We start from the raw sequence: 7177 nt of genomic DNA, 5'->3' as shown, positions 1-7177 counted from the left end.
ATGAACGCTTGTTGTGAAATCATTCGGCTGCGACCCGAACACTTTCCTCTGCAGAAAGTCAGAATGGCGTAAGTTGCACGTTTTTACTGGTTTTGCGTTCAATAATTTTTCTCATATTTTAGTCTTCCCCTCAATTTTACCTGCAATTATTATTTTATTCTCTGGCTGCTAGTACTTACTGGAAAATTTTATGAATAGACCTATAATGACAGCAACTTCTTTTTTTGATTTTAGTAAGTTAAGAGTTTCGTTTTTAATAAACACCACGTGTTTACTTAAATATGGTACAAAAATAAGACAATATTTTTGTGCACAAAAGTTCAAAACTCCAAGTAAATAGAGTGTGGTATTTCGACATAATTGTGCTGCAGTACCGTATCTTGACAAAAATGTATCAAAAATGTGAATGTAGTACCAATGTACTTTTGGCTTCCAAAATGTACCAAAAAAGTACAATTGTACCATCAATTTCATCACTGTTCTACATTGCTCGGTGATGACGTGGCATTCATTTGAGTTGTCTGCTGCTGCGTATAACATGCTAGCCTAATATTCACGCACGCTGCCAATTTACTGTCAAAAATTTCTCACGCATATACAACTTGTATGGGGCCAACCGAAATTGAACGGCGTGCGTATGAAGCTAACTCAATTTCCAGTTTTTGTTCTGCGTGACATTTTGATTTGACGTTTTGCTCAATGGAATCAAATGCAAACGCACGCATTCCCATTTCGAGTGACGCAAAAAAACGAACTCGACGGCGTGCGTACCAAAACGCAAGCCCCGAATATTAGGTTAGCCTAATGTGACCAACCGTGCTTCTTTCGGAAGTACAGTACTTCTTTTTTCGCTCTTGTACTTCGTACTTCGAAGTACAGTCAAATGTACTTCTTTGCGATATTTTGTACTTCAGGAGGGGGATTCTGTAACCAGTTAGTTTAAATTTTCGGATCGTTATCGCACTTTTTGACGCATTATATAAATGTTTTTGCTTCAAAAAGTGCGATAGCGATTCGAAAATTGTCGCTAACTGGTTACAGAATCTCCACCCAGGTCCTGTACTTCTCCGATCTTTTGGACGATCATCACATGGCCTGGGCGATAAATTCGTTCAAACCATTAAAGTCGCCGGGGACCGATGGCATCATACCTGCGCAGCTGCAAAAGGCTCTAAAGGTGTCATGCAATTGGTTGGATCCTATTTATGCGAAATGCGTGAGGACCGGGTACATCCCAAAGGCTTGGAGGGTAGTCAGTGTTGCGTTCATCCCGAAGGCCGGAAAGGGCTCTCATGTTTCCCCTGAGGATTTGAGGCCTACCAGTCTCTTCGCTTTTGCTACACACACTTTTGCTAAAAACGCTAGAGTCTGATAGACATAAGAAAGGCGATTCCTCGTGACTGTCTTTCAAGAGCTCAATATGGTTATTGCAAGAAAAGGTCGGTGAAGACCGCCTTGCACACATTGGTAAAGTGTTCAGAGGAAGCCTTCACGCATGAAGATTATGGAGTAGGGACCTTCTTCGATATCGAGGGGGCCTTCAACAATGTCACTCCAGAGGCAATAGTAAATGTTTTTATAGGGCACTTTAAAACACGTTACCTCTCAGGGGCTAGTGATGGGGGTTCTGACAGGCTATTGCGCGATTGGTATTCATGCGGTGAGACCAGGAATTTCAACTGATTCTTTTGTATCAGCTTCCAAGAGGAAGATGAAATGGAATCATCTCCACACTTTCTTTTAGACTGCCCAACCATCGCGAGGCTAAGTTGGAAACATTTTGGCTCGCACTCCTGAACAAACACTGAGCTCTCAGAGGTCGAAATTAGCCGCATTCGAAATTCCGTAATCGGCTCGCGGCGTTAACTTAACCCAACCTAAGCTGTACTTCTTTGAGATATGAAATAGTTGGTCACATTAGGTTAGCCTATTAAGTGGCACGTTCGCTTGCGTCGATGAGAACGTTGGCCACTGCGGCGCACATATTTGCGCTGAAATCGGCTGTGAACCATAAGGTGTATTGTTTAGCCAAGGCATTGTAGAGAATGGAAACTTTGGCCATTGCGTTTGCATCGATGGTGGCGCACATATTTGCGTTGAAATCGGCTGCGAACCATAAGCTGTATTGTATAGCCAAGGCGTTGTAGAGAATGGAAACGTTGGCGGCGCCTGCGGTAACGTCATAGAATTCAGCTGTCCATACGATGGTGCGACAAGTGATGTACTTGACAGCAACTGCGTGTCTGCTTGCTGTATGTTTGACTGGTTATACGATAAAGTATTGTGCAACGACAAACTGCTCTGTCCAAAACTACTTTGCATGCTCATCGTGGTCACCAGAGCGTTCGACATCGATGAACGAAGAGTCTACAGCTGTGCCGTCAATAGCTCTATGGCCCCACTCAGGCAACTCACCTGTTCCTCCAACTGCTTTCTGATTTTCGAATCGTTACTCACTGATGCGTCGTTACTCTCTTGACCAGCACCATCGCTGGGGGCAGCTCCAAACGTCGTTATTACTTCGTCAATATTTCGGCTTACCACCTCCTCGTCCAGTTGCTGTAATCTGCTAATTAGCTCCGCCTTGTTTCCGCTCGTCTTTTCTTCCAACTTTAGCAGTACACTTTTTTGCTACATTACTGTGAGGTCGTTTAGGTTCATGACCACTTCTGATAATCTGTCACTCAAATACAGATTTTGACAAGATGACCGTTGTTTGTTTATTAATTTAATAGACGTATTATAAATAACTTTACAGAGTTTATAAGATAGCGTTTACTTGCGACCGATTGTGGAAAAACTGACTTCTCAGAAAAACTAACAATGAATGAATGAATGAATACAAAGTAAAGGCAACAAGATGAATACTCGAAATAGCGATGGCAGTCATAATAGCGATTGCAGCAGTTAGTGATAGCATTAGTGATGGGGATGACACTATCGGTACGTATTGCAATATTAGTTCAAACTTAGTGCGTATTATTTAATAGCTCAAAATATTTTTTAGATTGCCCTTATTCTACATCAAAACGATGTTAACGCGCTGACCTCCTTATGTTGACTTTTGTCCAGAGAATCAGGGATTTGAAGTTCATGCTTTTAAGTCATCTATTAGGAGCCGTTTGCCGCACTCTTTAAAACATTTGCCTTTTAAGGAGGTCGAGGTCGAGGCCTACCGACAGACATACATTAAAAACCCTAATCAGCCTCTAAACTGAAAGCTCCTGAGTACTCAGAGCTGAACGTGTTTGCGTGTTCTTCTGCACATGGAACCAAGCTGGGCATATTAGGGCAATTCATCGAAACGTGTAAATACCGCGTAACCACGTATACCTCGTAAGCTTGTATGGAAAACATGTTTACTTACGAGGTTTACAGGGTCACGCGGAATTTACCCGTTTAGTTGAATACCCATATTGAACCAGTATGTTATATGTATGTATGTTTAGTGTTTCGCCGTTTTGTAAAATTTTATCTATAAGATGTTTTATTAAAGTATATTAAATAGTATGTATATATATTTTATACAACGTATATTTATTATATTATGTATTATTGTATACGATTTACGAACGGAAAATTATACAAATGGATTAATCTAAAATGCACGTTTAATATCAATATAGACTTATTACACCATGAGGGTAATTTTGAAAAATAGGAGCACTTTTTCAATACTACTCTAGGAGGTTTCCGGAATGATTTTAATAGGAGTATTCCTGTAATGCTCGTTTGGGAGGAATTAGGGATCTTTTTCTGTGTACCCTCTCTTATTGTTTCTTTGGGAGGCTTGTGGGATATTATTCTGAGAGTACTCCTTTATTACTCGTTAAGGAAGTTATTAAAATTATATTTCTGTGTGCATTCCCTGATTGCTTGTTTAGGAGGTCAAAGTGATTACTCACCCTCCTGGACATCTGGTGTTAAAGGGAGCACATATACGTATGTAAATGTATCTATTATATGAGGCCTTGAGCGCCAGAGTAGCTTAACTAACATTTCAAAAAAAGTTGAGGTGCACCTTAAAATGCATTACCAGTAAGAGCCCGATGCACGCCCTATTAGTTTTCTTTTACTATAATATGTGGCATCACGTAGGTGTTATGAACTTTTTAGTAAAATACCTCATTTATTTTCTATATATCCTTCTCTCTCATGTTACTAAAAAAATTTTTGCAGATAGGCTCCTCTGGCCCTCATGCCTCTTATGTCCAATGAATTAGCTTAGTTTTCTTTTAATAAAACTTTTTATTGTACTTATGTCTTATTTATGACAAATAAACGAGGTATGTTTTTAGTTTATTGTATAATAAAACGTTGTTTTTTACTTGGTAACTTTTAGGTAACTTTTTTTGTAAATTCTGGTCAGAAAATTTTTTGTTTTGTGGCAACCGTGATTACTCATCTCATCACGTAATCTCATCAGCGTTAGGTATTCGCCATGCCAATTCAGACTATAATTCTTTTCATTCTTGAATTAGTTTTAAATTCAAATATTATTTCTTTCTACTTGAATTAAAATGTTGAGTGCCGGGCGCTGAGGGATGGGCGAACAGAGGAGGTTTTGAGGTACACATACACATATCGTCGTTTAAAGTACAAAACCGCGTATCGTCGTTCTGCAAAACCGTGTAACTGACATTTTTTGCCAAAAATTGGATTTGTTCACACAAGCTCTCGGCGCAAGCCTTATCTATTCGCCCTGAAATATACTAGCCAGAAAGGCAACTGCTTTATAAAAAAGAGAAACATTTTGAAATATGAGTGCTTTAATTTTTTAGAAAATAATATATTCAAATATATGTGAGGTTGCAAAAGTTATTTTCTAGAGAGTAAAAACACTCATATTTCAAAATGGTTCTCTTTTTTATAAAGCAACTAGCTTATACCCGCGGGTTTCACCCCGCGCTTTTATACAAATAGGAAAAATAATTTAATGATGTTAGATTTTATTTCTGTGCCCATTTCGTTATAGCTCGTTATTTTCTAAGCGAGTTAAGGTATTTAGGCCGTTTAAAACTATGAAATTATAAAATCTCCTCTCTCCTCCCTCTAAGTTTACCTTAAAAGGTTTCCAGGTATACGACGCGTGAACGTGAAACCTTCTTGGAGGTGCCACGGCGAGTTCTAATATTTCCAACTCAAATTTAGTAACTTGGCCTTGATAAAATACCACTTCTCATTACTGTAGCAAATGCCTCAAGAGAGCTTTAGATTATAAGGTCGAACCCGGCTCTCCCTTTTCCATTTAATGAAATTTATTCTGTCTTCCACAAACACTTCCAGGGATATGTGGCAAGAAAAAGTCAATTTGTACAGGAAGTGCCACGCCCATTTTTCTTATAACCCTAATCTTCTTCCATGAATTTAGAATTGATTTTACATACCCCAGTACCAAGTCCCAGTACTCTACCATGAACATCTCTGGAGATATGCAGTATAAAACAGTAAATTTGTACGGGAGGTACCATGTCCCCTTTTCGAATAACACAAATTCTTCTCTATGAGTATGGAATTAATTTTGTATACACATCTCGGTGCCAAGTTCCAGTCCTCTGCAATAAACACCTCCAGAGATATGCAGCATAGAAAAATCAATTTACATGGGAGTTGCCACACCACCTTTTCCAATAACTCTCATTTTTCTCCATGAGTATGGTATTAGTTTCACCTACATACATGCATACATATGTATTTCCATACCAAGTTTGAGTGCTTTACCCCAAGACATTTGAAGAGACATGCAATATGAAACTTTCAGTCAGTATGGGAGGTGCTACGCCTCTTTTCCAAAAACATCCATTTTGCTCCGTGAATATGAACATGATTTCACACAGTGTTGGCAAACTGTTAATCTGATTAACGATTAAAAATTAACGATTAAAATGTTAATCGCCTTTGACGATTAAAATTAATTAGTCGTAATCAACTGTACGATTAATGATAACATTTTTTAATCGTTAATCGCTGGCTGCGATTACGTTTAATTAATTTAAAACATTAATCGTTAATCCAATTAAAAATAAAATCTGATTAATTTGTCTAGTTTGTCCGAGTTTGAAACTATAACTAGTGTTTAGTAATTATTTTGTGTTTTACGCTTATAAAAAGCACGTAATATAAAAAAATAATAATTATTGTTATTAGTAATACATAAACTGGGAACTTTTACAAACCTAGTTTGTAAAACGTTTGTTGGTATACATATATCTTAATGAAAATGCACACCAAATTGCTTAGATTGATGAGGAAACCCGACTTAGCCATACTGGATTAACTTGCTTTGTGTGCACAGGAAAATTCCAGCATAACTTAATTAATCACCAAACCTACTTGATCAAATTAAGAGTTAATGATTAAAAATTAATTTTTTAATCGCGGTACGGTTAACTGTTTAGTCGGATTAAAATTAATCATGATTAACTGTAATCAGATTGAATTTAATCGAATTAACTAACTAATTAAAACATTAATCGATTAATGCCAACATTGATTTCACATACATATCACTATACCAAGTTTCAGTTCTCTCCCACAAATACTTCCAGAGATATGTATGTAATATGAAAATTCCAATTTGTATGGGAGGGGCCTTGAGTTATCGGAATTACTTTCAGTCTAAGACCATCCTTCCGAAATCCATAGTAAGTGTACTAAATTCCGTTCTGATCGGAAAACCGGTTAAGGAAGTAGCCTGTTTTTCAATCCACGTCATAAACAATCTTTGAGCAAAATTTAATTTTCAAACAGGTGGCAATTCCTAAAAAAGTAGCCTATTTTCCAGTCTAGGTCATAAGCTATCTGTGTGCATACTTTCATGCAAATCAGTTCAGTAATTTCCACGTATTAATTTAATTAAAGTTTCCTAATACGTGATAACTCTTAAAATAGTAGCCTATTTTCCAACATAGGTCATAAGCTATCTCTGTGCGAAATGTCATGCAAATCTGTTCAGTCGTTTCCGCGTATTAATTCAATTAAAACTTTTTTAACAGATGGCAACTCTTCCAAAAAATTTACCTATTTTCCACTGTAGGTCATAAGCTATCTGCTTGCAAAATTTGATGCAAATCCGTTCAGTCTTTTCCACGTATTAATTGAATTAAACTTTTTTGGCAGGTGGTAACTCTTAAAACAGTAGCCTATTTTTCAACCTAGCTCATAAGCTATCTGTGTG

Source organism: Rhagoletis zephyria, unplaced genomic scaffold, assembly GCF_001687245.7.
Source record: "Rhagoletis zephyria isolate East Lansing unplaced genomic scaffold, Rhagoletis_zephyria_1.1 Rzeph_scaffold_00947, whole genome shotgun sequence".
Lineage (NCBI taxonomy): Eukaryota > Metazoa > Arthropoda > Insecta > Diptera > Tephritidae > Rhagoletis > Rhagoletis zephyria.
The sequence above is the reverse complement of the archived record's forward strand: the minus strand, read 5'-3'. Positions refer to the sequence as shown.